Source organism: Oratosquilla oratoria, chromosome 5 (assembly GCF_046742065.1).
Source record: "Oratosquilla oratoria isolate Oo_2021 chromosome 5, ASM4674206v1, whole genome shotgun sequence".
NCBI classification, from domain to species: domain Eukaryota; kingdom Metazoa; phylum Arthropoda; class Malacostraca; order Stomatopoda; family Squillidae; genus Oratosquilla; species Oratosquilla oratoria.
Window position 1 is genome coordinate 78,839,363 of NC_134781.1, and position 17,893 is coordinate 78,857,255.

The following is a 17,893-nucleotide window of genomic DNA, read 5'->3' on the forward strand; positions in this document are numbered from 1 at the left end:
AGAAAATAATCTTGGTTTTCGTTTGATAGTGACAACTTCAGGCGAGGGATCTTGCGGATGCGTTATGTAATAATTTTATTTTATTTTATTAACCATACATACATATACCAAAGGCATTCTTCCCCCCTTACACGGGAGGTAGCCAAAAAACAAAGGCATAGAAACCACTCTCACCCATTCCATCCCCTACATACTCCACTCCCGTCTACCCTCTTCCCTCCCTCTTATCTTGGCACCTCCTGGATGACGGGTCAGTCCTGCATCTTTTCCACTGCATCAGAAGCTGTGTCGCAGGACACAGCACATCCACAGCAAGGCCGCTTCATTAAATCGGCGACCCCCCCCCTCTCCGTCCCCTCATGCAGAAAAGGAGACGACCAAATTATGGTATACCACATAATACATTATACAACTTTCTTAAAGTATAGTCCAGGATACAAATCAATCTACACACTTTTATGAAGACAGGAACCATCGGTGGTTTTTAATCTGAGATACCTAGAGCCCAAATTGTGGGGGTACGAGACGTAAGCCAATGCAATGGCACAGTATATTTATCACGAGAAAGCATAATGTGCATCCATTGTATCCTACTGATTGAAATTTCTAATTTGAAATAAAAAAGTACCTTTGTTCAGAAACTGAATATAATTTAATCATTTCTCAGGAAGGTTTGTATCACTAATCGTTTTAATATGTTTGTATTGTGTTTATATTGGATGGGGTTACGAGAATGTGAACAATTGCAGTTATTGTAAATACCGTGCGTAGTATAATGCACCTACCTCAAAGATATTGCTACGAGCTTATTGTAAATAAATCCATCATATGGACATATCATTAAACCTAGTAAAATATGTAGATTTTGTATAATAAAGATCGCTGATAATAATACATTAACGCTTCAGCCAATGATCTAATTGTTTTTAATCCCGTGACCAGCTTCAGCCAATCACAGGGCTCTCCGTCAAAACGAATCGGGCGGGCGCCAACTTAGTTTTGAATTGTTTTCTGTTGAGTGTGGTAGCTTAGAGTAAACATTTGTGATTTTTTTATGTGTGTGCGAAAACTGGTGTCCTGAGTGCTTTTAAAACGAAGCCTAGAGAGAATTACTTCTACTAAGGTAAGCATCCAAATGTCAGTTTAATATCAATCGTATGATGGCTGCGAGTATTATACCGTTAATAAGTGTCTTGTCAAATCAGTGACGGAAATGGCTTGAGAAGTGGACGGAAGCGGGAGTGGGGGTGGGGGGAAGTATGGCGTATGATCTGTTTTTTATTTATTTATTCTTATGTTCAATATTTTCACTAATGGAGACATGATTTCCTAGCTCATATTGTAGGTTCAGCCTTGAGGCGTATTTCATTATTCCATCATTGGTTTTACATAAATAAACAGCAAAGAATTTATCTGCACTCGCAAGAATGCTTAACATCTCTTCACACTGTATCTAAACAAGTTATGGTGTTTTCCGGGTTCTTTGATGCGAACTCGCCAGGTAGCCCACAATTGGATTCAGGGGTAGAATGCAAGAGATGAACAAGTTTTGCGAGATAGAAAATGTACTCCACCAACAGTAGAACATGGGCCCTGGAATTCGTTTTCCGCTGTATTTTTTTTAGAAGTGCACACCTACGCGATATAGCATTAGAAAATTAAAGATTTATTTTTTAAATTATAATACATCAACGTAATGTACGTTTTTCTTAACGGAAATGGTAACTGAAAACGTTGCTAAAAGCTATACACAAACGAAGTTTACTCCTTTCGATGCCCTATGGGAAATGGCGCCCCATTCAGAATACGAGAAAATTTTATTTTTTCTTATTTATAAACAGATAATACATCATCATTTATTTATAAGTATTATTTATTGAAATATCCAACCTAACCTAAACTCAACTAATGACAATGAGTTGTACAATTTAGAGTAGGGACCATTTTCCGCAATAGAAATTGGACCTCGGGTCCAATTTCAGCAGGGAGTTATAATCCATTTCACTCCAGCTTGGGTTCGGCAGGATCCTGCTTCGAGGGCATTGATATCAAATTGATCCAGTGCATCCAAGGAAATACCTTTAAACTATTCATTTAACTCAAGAGAACAAAAGCATAATAAAAGCGAATCTTTGCAAGAAATGGTACTGATGAATTGCAAAGGCGGAGTATGCCGACAGGAGACCTTTTGGTCCATAACTAGGTATCATCTCTTGATCGAGGAGGAGGAGGAGGGAGTCAGGGGCCATGGGGATGGGTGAATGAAATAACCTGGCGGCAACAGCAATATAAGGGGAAGTGCCACCCGGAAAGGAAGGGGGCCACGGGGATTCGAACCTCGAGTTTAAGGAAACGAGTCGATCGCTTTAACCGACGGACCACCCCCGACCCTCACTCGGTCTTTGGTCCACTTCTTCATCTCCCTCGAACACTATTCGTTTATTTGCTTATTCGTTTAATTATTCGTTTAGCTATCATCCGGGAGGGTAATAGGCTTTCGATCACGTGTCCTACACGTGATGCAAGACCGTGGTGAATCACACACACGCGCGCACACACACACACACACACACACTTATATATATATATATATATATATATATATATACACACAGTATATGCATGTACATTAAATCAGACGCGCTACAGCACGTACATAGAACTAATTTCGCCCGTTTATCCGAAACCGAAAGCTAGAATAGGTTATTGTTATCAAGGTGAGGAAGGTAGGCAAGGTTTGCTTGCAAGGAAAGAGCGCTGAATGGGTCTCGCACGCAAAGGATATACACAGTTGCAGGTAGCTCACCTTTAAGGCCCATACGTAGGGGGATCGGAGGAAGGAAGGAAGGTAGGTTTGCTTTGCGATTTTCTCTCTCTGTCTCTCTTTCTCAGTCTCTGTATCTCTCTCTCTCTCTCTCTCTCTCTCTCTGTCTTTATCTCCGTTTATCTTTCCATTCCCCCCCTTAAGTCCCCTGAATCTATATATATATATATATATATATATATATATATTGTTATATATATGCATACATACATATATTACCAGAAGTAGGAAACCCTTCCCAGGATTCCAAGGGATGATGGAAGGGCCGTTGTCCAGGGAGCAGGAAGGAAGCGAGGGGAAGCAATGATTTTTTTTTTTTTTTTTTTTTTTTTTTTATATAAGCAAGAAAAACTCCTCGGGCGATCACTTCAGAACTTCGAGGAGACTTCGTAGCGATGAATCGAAGGCTTGACGAAGGGAGTGGGGTGAATGGGGATGGGATGAGGGAGTTTGTATAGAGGAATGGGATGATACAAACAGAAATATAATGCCAGTTTTTTTTTTTTTTCTTCTTCTTCTTCTTTTCTTTTTTACAAGGGTACATAGCGCATCACTAAAGGTAAGAGGCCAGAGGAAGGTAACTAAGGGAGGGGGAGAGAGAGTGAGGAGGTACTCCTTGTGTGGGTGGTTGGGGGAAGGAACTTTGAAAGGGAAATGTTTCCAGAGGTCGCCATTGGAAGCCCAAAGGTTTCTCTAAAGCCCCTGTCACGCGACTCAAGTGAGTTTGTTTGAGTGGAAACGACTTTGTTGATAATCTTTTACTTTTTCGAATTTCCAAGTGTCAAATCACCTTTGTGTCGTATATTGAGAAGCTGAACGGCGAATTAAGAGAAGTTAAACCTAGAATGCGAATATTAGACTCGTTGTTGAGTTATTATTATGGAACTAAATACTGCAGGCGAAGTCGTCTTCCGGGTTTTCGAATTCACAAAATTTGACGAGTCTTGAATCTTGAGGTGAATGAAATTGCTTAAGCAAGGTGGAGTATGGCGATTTTATTAGACTGAGGTGGGGGTGGGGGGTGGGGGTAGGGTTAAACTGGACGAAACAGGATCTCGATCGATATCGATTGCATTCTGAGGACTAGTGTGTCTGGTATGGACCAAAAGGTCGAGCAGATGTTGAGAATGTTTCGGTTTGGAAATTCGTATTTGATATGTCTATTCTTCATTATTAGTTCTGATTCATTTATCCAATTATTTTGTTGTTGTTTTTTACTATTAATTTTATTTTATTTTTTCATCTATTTTGTCTCTTTCACCATTTTAGTTTATTCACCCATCTATTTTGTTTATTTTTCAATATCAATTGTATTTTATTTATCTTTGTTTATTTTTTCATTAGTAATTATAATTTATTTATCTATTATTTTCCTTGACCATTAGTTTTATGTCAGTATGTTGAGAAAATTACTTATTACTATTTGATATTCTACAATTCTGGAAAGGAGTGCATTAAAGTAATTACTAATTGCGATTAAGGTTTTTCGAGCGTCAGTTAATTAACTCTAATGTGCCCACCTTTCGACTTAACCCAGATTAACTTAACAACGTAGCCCAACCTTGATCTAAAATGGAAGCTCTCATAACCTAATTTAACCTTGGTCTAACCAAACCTAACCCGACCTGACCCAACCTGACCTAACTTAACCTGACTAACCTAACCTAATCTAATCCTACCCAACCTAACCAGACCTGACCTACCCCAATCCGACCTAACCCAGTATAACCCAAACATAACCCAATCCAATCAAATACTGCCATACCGCACCGCAACGGGGATGTTTGAAAGCCCTTGGAAGAAACAACCTCAAAACCCAGAACGTCTTACATTGCTGCCTCTGGAGTAGAAAGCTCTCCCAGAGATGAAAGAAATCGCCTGGCGACAGACAGAATATACACGATTCGAACTCGAACTTCAAAGGGCTAATTGCTTAAACTCATGAAAAGGATATGTGTATTTACTAAGAAAAAGGAGATGACGTGAAACAGCTAATCATGTCTTACCTAAGGAATGAAATGAAAAAAATGTTGTGCTCAAAGGGTTTCCCCCACGTAAGACATTTACCATCTAATAAGCCAGCTCGAGAAATCCTAGGGATGTTCCATGTACAGTAGGTCATGCAAGCTAAACCCTAAGTTAAGCCCCCTGTTCACACTAGCGGTTGGAACCGCTGCGGTATCACGTAATCAAGGAAAAACTGCTCGGTTGTGTGTGATCGTCTCCAATGATTTACATTGTAATTAAACCGCCGCGGGTGCAACCGCTAGTGTGAACAGGGCCTGGTGATGGGGCGCCACAGAGATGAATGAAATTGCTTGGCGGTAGCAAGAATGACGTAAGTGGGACCTTGATGGAAAGAGTTTGGTGGATAGATGAGGTTGGGGTTGATGTACCTCGATTGAATACCGGTATACAAATGGATGACAAAGTTCCCTGGATGTCTTTCAGTGGATTCAGCTCCTAATGGATGACACCACAAAAGACTTGTTTCATCCGTGTAATATTTCAGAATAAGATTAATCGTCAGGCATGTTTGCAATATAGAACGAGGAGATTAAGGCGCCGTCAAGCGTTTAGGGATAACAAGGTTGTCGTCGAGTCCAAGAACCTTAGAAGAGATTAGTCTTTATAACCCACTTTCAGAGATTAACATACGATGGGCTAGGTTGCCTAACCCATAATATATATATATATATATATATATATGTATATATATAATATATATATATATATATATATATGCATATATATATATATATATATATATATATATATGTATATATATAATATATATATACACACACATACATATACCAACAGCTTTTTCCCCCTTACCAGGGAGATAGCCAAAGTCAAAGGCATAAATCCACTCCCACCCATTCCATCCCCACATACTCCACTCCCATTCACCGCCCCTCCCTCCCTCTTTTATTGGCTCCTCCTGGATAACAGGTCATCCCTGCATCTCGCCCACTGCCCTGGGGCAGAAGCAATGTAGCAAGACACAGCACATCCACAGCAAGACCGCTTTATTTAATCAGTAACACCCCCTTTCCGTGTCTTCTTGCAGAAAAAGAGAAGACTGGGAGAAATTCCTTCGGGCTGTGTCAAAACATCATTCACACACGCTCCCTCGTCCCCCTACTCTCTTCCATATATCACAGCATCATCCATACACAACCATTCTCCACTTACCCTTATCTTCTGTCTTCTCCCGTCCTTCCTCAACAGGCATTTCCCTCTTTCTCTCTGCCCCTTTCTCGCTGTAATGATTATAAACTGGACAAATTTAGATTTAAAAAGGAAATAGGCAAGAATTGGTTTACTAATAGGGTGGTCGACGAATGGAATAAACTTAGTAACCATGTAGTAAGCGCTGAAACTATCAGTTGTTTTAAGAAATGATTAGACAACTTTATGGACGGGGATGACAGGTGGTGATGGATACGGAGCTGCCTAGTGTAGGCCTTATGGTCTCTTGCAGTCTCCTTCATTCTTATGTTCTTATGTTTATTCATCCATCTCATCCTTGGTCGCCCCCTCATGTTCAGTCCCTTCACCTCTACCTTCCACACTTCTTTTACTAATCTTTCTTCACTCATTCTTTCCATGTGTCCAAGTCATCCCAATACTCTTTCATTAACCCTATCTCCCAACTCCCTTTCCACCCCAGCTCTCCTCCTCACCTCGTTTCTCACTCTGTCCAGCCTAGTAACCCCTACCATATTTCTCATGCATTTCATCTCAAACACATTTAAACTCCTCCTCTCTTCCTCTTTTATGTTCCGCGTTTATGCCTCAAACAGTGCTGTCGGCATAATCACTCCTTCATACAATTTCCTCTTGGCATCCATTTCCAGATGTCTAATTCTCATTACACATTTTAATCCCCCAATGCATTTACTTCCTTCTCTCAATCTACATTCTACCTCCACTTTCACTCCTTCCTTTCTCGTCACATTCGCCTCAAAGTATCTAAAGCTATCCATTTCCTCCATTTTCAATTTGCCGCCATATTCTCCCCCAGTACATCACATCACCATTTACCCACTTTTATCTTCAACTTTCTTTTTTTCGCACACCTTAAACTCCGTCACTAGCTTCCTCAATCCCTCCTCTGATCCTGCTACAAGCACAGTTTCGTCATCAAACACAACTGGCTTATTTCTATTTTTCTCCATTTCCTTTAACCATCTCCAATCCCCGACCCATTACCCTTGCGTTTACCTCTAGCACCACCCCATCCATGTATATATTGAGCAGCCAAGGCGACATAACATATCTCTGGCGAAGTCCCACTTTTACCTGAAATCACTTACTCTCTCCATTTCTAATTCTAACACAGGCTCTACTACTCTCGTAAAAACTCTTGACTGCTCTTAACAGCCTTTTCAAAATTCATAAAAGCCCCAAAAATATCCTTACCTTTTCCTAAAGCTTTTTACATATCTGCCTTACTACAAAAATCAGATCCACACAACCCCTACTTCTCCTAAACCCACACTGTTCCTCACCAATTACTCCCCCTGCTCCTCTCCTAATCCTCTAAGTCAAATCCTCCCATAAGCCTTCCCAACTACACTCAACAAAACCCTCTGAAACCACTACACTCACACTTGTCCCCCCTTTTCCCTTAAAAAGCGGAACTATACAGGCACTCTATCCACTTTTAGATAAATATTAAACAACCACATCAGCCAGTCCACCAGCACTGTACTTCCCTTTTTTAGACACTGTATGATACCCATCCAAGCCAGGTGTATGTATGTGTATATATATTTATATATATATGTTGCAGAAACCACAGGGAAAATAAAGTCGGAATACTAAACACACTGAGGATGTCGTAATAGACGAAAACGTTTAGTATTCCGACTTTATTTCCCCTGTGGTTTCTGCATTATTATTTAGTCACGCGTTATTGCGATTATTTTTTGCAATATATATGTGTGTGTGTTTATATATATATATATATACATATATATATATTATATATATATATATATATATATATATATATATATATATATATATATATATATACGAATATACAATGGGACCTCACATAACGACCTTAATCTGTTCCGTGACTCCGTTCTTAAACAGAAACTTTTGATAACAGAAATCGTTAGGACAAACTCTCCAAAGCACTACTGAGCTGGTGGGATTATGTGTACAGGCGCTTACGTATGTTCGTGCCCCCCAAGGATCGTTCGATAATATATATATATATATATATATATATATATATATATATATATATATATATATATATATATATATATATATATATATATATATATATATTCTGATTAAAATCAACTGCACTGGTTACTAGAAGATAAATAATCAAGTCGGCATACAACAGCACTAAAAGTGAGCTATGCCACTCATCAAAGAGAAATGAATAGTTTCATCCAGTCCCTCTCTACAGATACCAAGAAGGTCTTCAAAAGATCAAGAATTCCTACTTTAAAATCATCAAATCATCCAGTGCAGTTGATTTTAATCAGAATTGTCTGAGAGAAAACCTGTGCCCAAGAAATATATATATATATATATATATATATATATATATATATATATATATATATATATATATATATATATATATTACAAAACTTGTTCGTTAAATAATTTGTTCATTAAATGGGGGTGTTCGTTATCCGAGGTTCAATTGTGTGTGTGTAATATATATATATATATATATATATATATATATATATATATATATACCAGGGCTGTGGAGTCGGAGTCGGAAGCAATTACAGTGTCACTGGAGTCGGAGTCGGTAAAAATGTACTGACTCCGACTCCAGTTAAATTTACTCTTTATAAGGCCTTCGTTTAGTCTGTAGAGTTATGCAGTGCACAGTCCTTATAAGTAGATTATATAAAAAAAAAATAATTTTATAAAATCCTGTTAGCTGCTATTTACATCAATCCAATGAACCGAATTTTGCTAAATAATGACCAAACTTTCAAAGGAAAACAGGCACTTTGTGAAATAGCATATCACACGAAAGGACCACAGAGATTACCTGAAGCTGAGGCTAAAAAAGATGCTTGCAGCATCAGTAACTTAGAAGGAACCTCTTCAGAATCAAATGAAGAAGATTTAGACTTTGAAGCTGTTCTGGACAAAATGGAGCATTCAAAAGTGAAACGTCAGTGATTAAATATACAAGCAACATTAACACCAGTATATCTTCAATGAAGAAAATTTCAGCAAGATGTTCTCAATGCGTTAAAAGAGGAAGGGCAGTATGACCGGGTATCAAAACTAACTGTAAAGGAAGCCATTTCTCTCTACCCAGAGATAATTCGGGATGTAGCAAGCATTGTAACAGCAGTGCCACCCACCCAAGTCAGTGTTGAAAGACTGTTTTCTGTTCTAAAAATAATTAAGTCTGATTTAAGAGCTTCTATGAAAGAGGATATAGCAGAAGCCATTCTATTTTTAAGAACAATGTATTAGTTCATGTAAGAAGAACTTTAACTACAATTGAACTTTATTTTCATTTCTTAGGGCATCCATGATTTCTTTAATAAAACATAAAGATATTTTTAGTTGTAACTTTTGATTATGGCTGTAATGAAAAAAAAATAATTATAGGATGTCTATTTTTTTATAGAAAAAGCTATATATGTAAAAAGTCTTACATTATAGATTTTTTATTATTATTATTATATTCTCTATATTTACTGTTTCCTTTCAAGAAATTTGCCGAAACTTCTTTTAGAATTTTTTTTTATCTGCAAAACTATATATGTAAAAAAAGTCTTACATTATATTTTTTCATTATCAGGTTTGTATGTCTTACATTATAGATTTTTTTTTTTTTTTACTGAATTTTCTTCAATATCCTTTCAAAAATTATGTCTCAACTTCAGTTATGAAGTATTAATGAAGAGGTCAAACTTAGGAAAGCCACATTATAACATATATCTTTATTCTTTGATATAAACCAGTTATAATGATATAAGTCTACTCAAGATTGGAGCGTATGTGTGTTGTATAGGCTTTATAAAATATGTAGGCCATAATCAGTTAATTACATGAAGAGTCGGATGTTTTGCGTTCCGACTCCACAACCCTGTATGTATATATATGAATATATATATATATATATATTATATATATATATATATATGTGTGTGTGTGTGTTTGTATGTGTATATGTATACATACAAGTTTATATGTATATTGGGGCTAATATCACACCACTATCAGAGAGAAGGTTAAGAAGTGACATGAAAAGGTAAGCAGGTTGTGGAAGTTAAGTGATCAACATCCTTATTTGAGGCGAGAAAAGTATCTGATCATACATGAGCGCTGCTCGACTGTTCCGAATCGACGTAATTGAAAACCCCAATGCAATCAATACGGTGTTTATTTCAAAAGATGACGTCATGAATATAGTTTTGATCTATGGGTAAAATGAAAATAAAAAGCCGACTGGTTTGTGTGCAAAGTATTGCAGTAGTTAAACATGTATGACCTTAAAGGAAGATGATACATGGAACTGGTCTTTTGTTTACAGTGCGCCCAGATAAATACGAACAGGAAACAGTGTTATGAATTGCTGTTTCTTGCAGCTAGCGGACCTAGCTATATATCATCTATATATCCCTATATCATCCTGCGTGTATCTTTTGTCAAAACTGCTGGAGTCGATTATAAATTGAATTGGAAATGAATTCGAATTGATAAAATTATGAATCAGAATTGAGGAAAACATAAAAAACTGAGTCAATTGAATTGGAATTTATAAAACTAATATGAACTGATGGCTGAACTGATAAAAAAAAATTCGCCTTGGTTATTTTACAATAATGAAATTGCAGTATAAAATACCCAGGTAAATAATACATAAATTTTATTATATATATGTGTGTATATTATATATATATATTCAGATGTGGTCCTCTGTGACTTGGACATAACAAAGCTATGTCGTAGCACATTAGTAAAATAATACTGTTAACCCACTTTCGGAGAAGAATAAGCGAAAGTATAAATATCTGTATATTTCGATCACTAATTGTGATCCTCTTCAGCAGATCTGCTGAAGAGGATCACAGTTAGTGATCGAAATATACAGCTCTTTATACTTTCGCTTATTCTTCTCCGAAAGCGGGTTGTCAGTGATATGTATACATGTGTATGTATGTATGTGTATATATATATATCAGATGTAGTCCTCAGTAATTTGGATTCGTTCTTGTTGTGTTTATTGCGATAAAGAATAAAGCAATCGAAACTCTGGCTTGATAAAGAATCTGATTGGTTTGTGTGGTAGAGCATTTTTGTAATAAAGATTAATGTGAAAGCACGTTTTTATTTCTCTTTGTTACAGTGATGATGCTAGGTAGATTTAAATCCATTTTAAATTGAAAAATATATATATCAAACGAAATTTCGACCATAAAGAATTGAATTAATTGGAATTGAGAAGCTTGTGCATTGAATTTAGATTTATTTGAATAAAAATAGATTGCATTTTAATTGATTAATTCAGATTTTCCTGGGAATTGGAATTGAACAACTTGACAAATGAATTGACACCAGCCTTGGTGCTCAAGAATGTGATTGTGTTGGTAATTGAATGTGAATAAGTAAGCAGAGTTTGGGTCGTCACGGCTGTCATTCTCAGGCTGACCAGAGTAAGTGAAAAAACCTTTGACATGGCTACATGTACAAGTTATAGTTAATTATTTGACTGCTTACTTTGAGATTCATATTTGTGAAGGTGGAAAAAGAAATCACGGGTCTAGTTCTGAGTTTATTCCTAACCGGTTTCGCTCTATGCTTCTTCAGAGCATAGAGCTCTATGCTGAAGAATCATAGATCGAAACCGGTCAGGAATAAACTCGGAACTAGACCCGTGACTTCTTTTTCCACCTTCATCAACTTGTCACAATGTCCCAACATTCATATTTACTTTAATTTGTGAAACTTTATAGCGTTTTAGTTTATTCATTCGATTCTGAATATATCGTCATGTTGCTATGGGGCGTATTGATAACTTTGTCGTCTGATGGGCTTTTCCACGGTAGTTATGTTTTACTTTTATGTTGATTATTGACAATCTTCCGAACGAAGTTAAATGACAAATCGTGTCCTTGTTATTTGACGAAAAGGTGACAATTCCGCCATGTTGGATTTAAGAAAGATTTTACCGCCATAAAGGCGATTAACTTGAATGGGTGTCGGATCTTCACATGAAAAGTGACAAAAACAAAAAATCCCTTCCGAAGTGTGACGTCATTCGTTGATGCAGAATTGACTCAAGAACGTTAAGAGAAAATGACGCAGTTGAATTATTATTTGACGGTGAGTTGCCTGAAAGACTAAACGAGAATGAGGAAGTAGATCTTGCGAGGTTTTGTGTGCGCGCGCGCACGTCACTTGAGACATTTGTAACACCACAGCTTCCCTTACCTCTTCCCCACTCACTCCTCACCTCCTCCTCCTCTTCCTCACCTTCTTCTCGCCTCACTTTCTCCTCACCTCCTCCACTCCTCTTCCTCCCCTCCTCCTCCCCTTCACCCCCTCTCCTACTCTCCTCCTCATTCCCTCCCTTCTCCTTCTACCCTCCTCCTCACTTAGGCCTCACCTCCTTCACTCCTCCACTCCTCTCCCTCCCCTCCCCCTCCTCCCTTCCTCCTCCCCACATCTCCTCTCCTCCCTTCCCCTTCTCCCGTCCTCCTCACTCTCTCCTCACCTCCCCCACATCCTTCCCCACCACCTCCCCCACCTTCTCTCCTCTCCTCCCCTTCTCCTTCTCCCCTCCTACCCCACTTTCTCTCCCACATCCTTCCCCACCCCCTCCCCATATCCTCTCCTCCCCTTCTCCTTCTCCCCTCCTCCTCACTTTCTCATCTCCACTTCTCTTCCTTCCCTCTACTCCCTCCCCTCCTCCTCCCCATCTTCTCCCTCTCCCTTCCTCACTTTATCCTCACCTCCTCCACTCCTCTTCCTCCTCTTTCCTTCCTCCCCTCCTTCTCCCTTTCCCGTCCCGTCCCCGTATCCGTATCCGTCCCCGTCCCGTCCCGCAATGTAGAATCGAATACTTATAACCACTGAAAGGTGTCCCACCCGTCCGCCTGTCTCGTCCACTCCGTCGCTCTCGCTCTCTCTCTCTCTCTCTCTCTCCGAAATTTTAACAAACGTCGCGGTACAAGTCGGGCTTTCTTCGTGCCGATAGATAATGGACATTTCCCCCTCACCTCCCCCCCCTCTATCTCTCCCTATTCCTTTCTTTACCCCCGTCCCCCATCCGCCCCTCCTCTCATCCACCCCTCCACTCATCCACCCCTCCTCTCATCCACCCCTCCACTCATCCACCCCTCCTCTCATCCACCTCTCCACTCATCCACCCCTCCACTCATCCACCCCTCACTCTTTCTCTTCACCTCCCCTCCTCCTCCTCCCTATCTCTCCCTCTCCCTGTCACTCTTTCTCTCCTCTCCTTCCCCCTATCTCCTCCTCTCTCCCTCTCTCTCTCTCTTTCTCTTTCCTTCCCCCTTCTCCTCTTCCTCTCCCCTCCCCTTCTCCTCCTTATCTCTCTATCTCTCCCTCTCCCTCTCACTCTTTCTCTCCCCTCCTTCCCCCTCTCTCTGCCCCTCTCCGTCTTTCTCTCCTTCCCCTCTCTCCCTCGCCCTCTCTCTCTTTTTCTCTTTTTCTCTCTTTCTGTGTTAATTATAATTATCAATTGCGCCTCACGCGCGCCCACCAATCCTGCCGGGGCAACAGGGGACGTTATATTGATTTCCATTGCCGAGGAACGCTCTGTAAAGTTTCTCTCTCTCTCTCTCTCTCTTTTTTTTTTTTTTTTTTTTTTTTTTTTTGTGGTAGAACATTTTTCAGTCTGCGTCATATTGGAACCTGGGGGTGGGGGGGATTCCGCACATCGTCAAGGAAAAGTCGCCCCGTAGGTGCAAACAGTGGGGAAACTGACCTCCCCGCCTCTACCCTCCACATCGGGGAGTGGGGGGGTAATGGGCAAGGGCCCCAGCGATGGGTGGCTTAAGTACTCCCCAGGGAGGGACGTTGAATAGAACCATCTCCACCCCACCCCCCCAGCCAGCTGTCTCCAGAGTCCGCTCTGACTCGCCACCAACCCCGGGGTGCAACCTTGAGCGGCTGGCATTCGGTGTCCTGTGACCGGGTATGAGGTTTCTTCGTTAACTTGTACCGTTTCTTGACTCCTTTATGCAAGGAGAGCTGACAACCGGAGACAGCTCCTACGTCGAGCAGTCCAGCTCTTCTTTCTGGAGGTCTTTGGTGCGGTAGGAGGACCATTGCCGGTTACGTTAGTCATGCGAGGCCCAGGTTCGGACTCGTGGCAGTTGTGGATTAGGTCTGTGGGGGCTGGGAGTGCGGATAGAAAACAACTGTTTGCTTTGTTGTGTAAAGGCAGTAGAGAATTAGCCAACATAAAGCAGGAGGAGGAAGGGGAGGGGGAGGAAGAAGAAGAGGGAGGAGAGAAGGGGAAGAAAGAAGGGAAGAGAAGGGGAGGAGGGGGAAGAAGAAGAAGAAGAGCGAGGAGGGAAGGGAAGAGCAGGGAAGAGGAGGAAGGGAGGAAAAGGAAGAGGAAAGGACCTCTTTATTGGTCCCAAGCTAATCCTACTGTGTCTATGATCACGGCTGCCATATGCAGAATGGAACAACAAGTCTCCATCAGTACATAAGACATTAAAACCAATTACTGAAGACTTGCGAAGATGTAAGAAGAAACATACAGATGAGTAAATAAAAAGAATAAAAAAAGAATGAGATATGATGAAATAGAATAAGACCGAACAACATGAAATGAAATCAAAGTTAAATAGAAAAGAATATAAAATAGATGTAATGATAATTGAATTGGATTGTGCACTGGTAGGGTATAAGTGGGTCAGTCAGTAGAAAGAAATTTTGTGAGAGATTAAAGCCGCGCTCACCCTTCTCCTCACTACCAGGGGAGCATTTCTTTCAAGCCCTCAGGCAGACCTCCGATCCATCTTCCTTGTTCCTTACACAGATAAGGTTTATTGGATGAATTAAAAAAAAAAAAAAATGTTATCTCTTGTGGCAAGAAATGATTGTCATTTTTTTTTTTTTTTTTTTTTTTTGTGGTGCGTGTGAGTGTGTGCGCGCCCGCGAATGCTGAAGGTTATTCCTCTATAACTGGGACTCGTATTCTGATCTTGTCAAATGTAATTAATTATTATTGATCCACCCAGTAACCTGGTTTTACTTAATCTTGTTTCCTAGAAACTGTTAATAGAAAGGTGTTCATTATTCTTTCTCATACATGTTTCACACAAACACACACACACATATATATATATGTATATATGCGTGTGTGTGTATTTTTGTATATGCATATACAGTATATATATATATATATGTGTGTGTGTGTGTGTATGGGGACCATTCAGTGTGTGTATAATACTTTTCCACTTGTACATACTACCAATTGCACTATCATGGCGGAGGTTAAGTTGAACCTAAAATTCGTGTGTTTGTAACTCGAGCATACAATTATAAGAAATTGTGCTCAACTTGTATCTCTCTTGATGGCGCAGTGGATTATATCACTGTTCATTTGTTATGTCCCAGCTTGGTTCGAGTCCATAGCTTGACTACGTACCAGTTTCTGTATATGCTTCCATCGAGCTTCTTTTCAGTCTCGACCGTGATGGTACGGAATTAAAATGAAAATTAATGTGGTTGAAAAGATGAAAAACCTATGTACTGGGGACCATTCAGTGTGTACAACACACACACACACACACACACACACACACACACACATACACACACACACACACACACACACACACACATATATATATATATATATATATATATATATATATATATATATATTGCTGAAACCACGAGGAAATCAAAGATCGGAATACTAAACGTTTTCGTCTATTTAAGACATCTTCGGAGTACCTCCATACTCTGAAGATGTCTTATAGACGAAAACGTTTAGTGTTCCGATCTTCGATTTCCTCGTGGTTTCAGCAATATATCTTTATTCACGTGTGTTATGTGATTACTGTTGCACACACACACACACACACACACACACACACACACACACATATATATATATATATATTCACACACGTATTTTTTGTGATGCATTCAATGATATTGTGAGACAGCTGATTTTTTTTATCTTTTTCTTTCTTTTTCTTTTTCTTTCTTTGGCATGTGCAGTTCACCAAGATTTCCACAGACGTATGGATTGGAATTTGGTATCTAATAAATACCGGCCTAGTTAAAAAAAGAAACTGTATTTGAAAATATTGGAATGGTTTTGGGACAAATATGTCCTGGTAATACGTTCAGTTGCTTCTTGTTTTTCCAAACTCTCCCTCTCACCACTCGAGGGACATGTTTCCATTTTCTTTTTCGTTGAATCGACAGTAATGTTTCTGTATTCATCTTCAACCTCTTTGGCAAGGAGTTCCTACTTCCAGGTGAATTAAATCGCCAAGCGGCAGTCTCAAATCTTGGGGATTTTTATAGGACAAGAGTTAAGGGGGAGGAGGAGGAGGAGTGTCACCCTCAGCTGAATAAAATCGTGAGTGAATTGTATCATTGCTGAAGAGGATTCAGGATAGGCTAAACTCCTTCAAAATGAGGTTTTATCCTCAATAAAACCGATTAGGTTGACTACGTGCGTTTCTGATCTATAAGTATTTCTAGATTCGATGTCTCTCTCTCTCTCTCTCTCTCTCTCTCCATAGTCGGCTACTCTATTTTTTTCGTCTCCGAGTTCTGGAGGTCGTCGATGAATCGCTTGTTTGTGATTGGTCAATCGTTACTTGGAAGATAAATTTGTTAGTACGACACAAGTAACTCACAAGAATTATTTTGTTTCGTTTCAATTTGTGGCTTCTCTCTTTTTCTTTCGTTTTTTCTTTCTCTATTTCTCTCTATCTTTCTTATTGTGTTTTCTGTTCTTTAAGTTTGATCAAATTACCTGACGGATGTTAGGACAAAATCTAGCAAAGTAGTCTACGTGGCTAAGGAATGAATTGAGACAACTTCACTCCAACCCCTGCAGCGTCGTGTTGTTGTTGTCGTTTCCTAGACTGGCTGATCAGTCCAGTCTCCCAGAAGAGCGACAGGAATGGAAAGGGTTTTTCTCACAAATCTCTTATATATATTGTGTTGTTGGCGTGCATGATTGTGTACAATGAACCCATCCTTAATGTGTTGTATAGTATGGGGTGAATAGTTACGTCCTTAACTATCTGTGATGCGATCAACCAGTATCTTCTGTAGTGTTCTATCCTATGGTGACGTCATGTCGACTTAAGAATCGTGGGTGACGGATGTTTGCGAGCGTTGATAAAAACAAAAACAAAAAAACAGCGTAAATATTTACTCTCGGCTAAATCGATGTAACTGTCCTTACTCCAAAGATAATCTCAAAATATATTTCATCCTAACCAAGCGACTGCGAGGTATTATAGTTCTGAATATGAGTTTTGAAACTAAAATCGCCATATAGTCTACTCCCTCCCTCCCCCTCCTCCCTTTTGTTAGGGTTAATGTGATGCAATTGTTTAGATGACTGTGTCGATTGCAGTGAGAGGGATTAAAGCAAGATTAAATCTAACAGAGACGAGGTAACTGGTTTTATTCTGGTCAATATTATCTTCAGCTGAAAGATAGCAGTTACCGATTAATTATAGTGAGGAGATTAAAGCAAGATTAAATCTAATAGAGACGAGGTAACGGGTTTTATTCTGGTCGTTATTGTTTTCAGCTGAATGGTAGCGGTCACCGTATGTACACACACACACACACACACACACACACAAACACACACACGGCTCGACGGCGCAGTGGTAGCGTTCGCAACTGCTAACCCAGTGGTCCGAGTTCGAATCACACCCAGGGCTGAATGCGAGCCGTTACTCCAACTCTCGTGAGCAAGGAGTTGGCTGTGTGTGTGTGTCAGGTCACAGCATTACCCACAGATCGGTCATACATGAGCTCAGAGCTCTCATCCGGGAGAGTAGTAGCTGTCGATCACGAGTCCGACACGTG